The sequence below is a fragment of the Chrysochloris asiatica genome, unplaced genomic scaffold, assembly GCF_000296735.1.
Source record: "Chrysochloris asiatica unplaced genomic scaffold, ChrAsi1.0 scaffold00194, whole genome shotgun sequence".
NCBI lineage: Eukaryota > Metazoa > Chordata > Mammalia > Afrosoricida > Chrysochloridae > Chrysochloris > Chrysochloris asiatica.
In genome coordinates this window covers 1,686,852-1,688,124 of record NW_006408712.1, presented here as the reverse complement: position 1 = coordinate 1,688,124, position 1,273 = coordinate 1,686,852, and positions in this window count along the sequence as shown.

Below are 1,273 nucleotides of genomic sequence, written 5' to 3'. Positions count from 1 at the left end.
TATGCCTATTAAAATGCTTTAAAAACACTTTCTTGGGCGATAGATGCAAAATATTATCCTCTTCAAGCTGCAGATGAGGATACTGAGACATTACCAAATTCGATGTCTTGTTTCAGGTGCCTTAGTTTCAGCTTCTGCAGAATTCCAGGTCCCAGTAAAGGTGCAATACTTGCGTTGAAGCATTGTGTGTGCCTGTTGTTGTTAAGTACTGTAGAGTCGGTTCTGACTCATAGTGACCCCGCTAAGGGTTTCCGAGGCTGTAAATCTTCACGGGAGCAGAAAACCTCATCTTTCTCCCACGGAACAGCTGGTAGTTTCGAACTGCCGACCTTGAAGTTCGCAGCCTGATTCGTAACCACTATGCTACCAGAGCTCCTGCATGTGCCTAGCAGGAGTAAAAACCACAGAGATTTACTAGGAATCCAGGCTTTCAGATAAGTCTCTGAAAAACTCAGAAGACAGGTTGTTCAGGTGTGCTGTGTAGGCTTAAAACTGGTACCACTAGCAATGATTTGTAAAACAGGAAGGTGCAGTAAGGGTGTGTCGCAGCTTAGCTGACCTGGCACTTCCCCACCTCCTTCCCAGGCGTCCCGCTGCCAGGTTACTCCTGGCCCAGCTTCTGCACGTACTTTTTAGGTGTTGAATTTGGAAGGTTTCAGTCCCCTGGTATTCGTTAGGCGTCGCCGCTCAACCACCCCCTTCTCCCTCTACCCGTCACCCTCCAAGTTTACCTGACGAGTCTGGAGGCCGTTTGCCGGAGGCCCGTAGATGCTCGAATGCCCAGAGAGGGCTAACCTTTGAGGGTGGGCAGCAGAACCCAAGCTCCGAAAGGGCGCGCCGCGGTGACGCGGCCCTGAGGATGTCGTATCCGGACTTGGCCTCAGGGCGGCACTCTGGTCCCGTGGCCGGCGAGCTCGGGCGGGCAGCTCGGCGCCGACCCACGCTGGCCGGGAACGTGTCTCCCAGTGACGCAGCCCCGGGTGGGGAACGTGGTGCGGCGGCGGTGGTGGCGGCGGCAGAGGCAGCGGCGACGGCAGCGGCAGCGACTGTAGGCTCCTCCGCCGCCTGCGAGAGGACGCGCAGTGCAGCTGGCGTGCGGCAGCGGCGGCGGAGCCTGACCTAGGACGGCCGGTGGGTGCGGGAGAGGGTAACACGGGCGGCGGCTGGAAAGGAGATCCGGGGCTCGGCACTCAACAAAGAGTGGGGCCGCCCCCTTCAGGTACCGAGCCGGCCTGGGGCCCGGCGAGCCTGAAGGCTGGGTCGAATGGTTCAC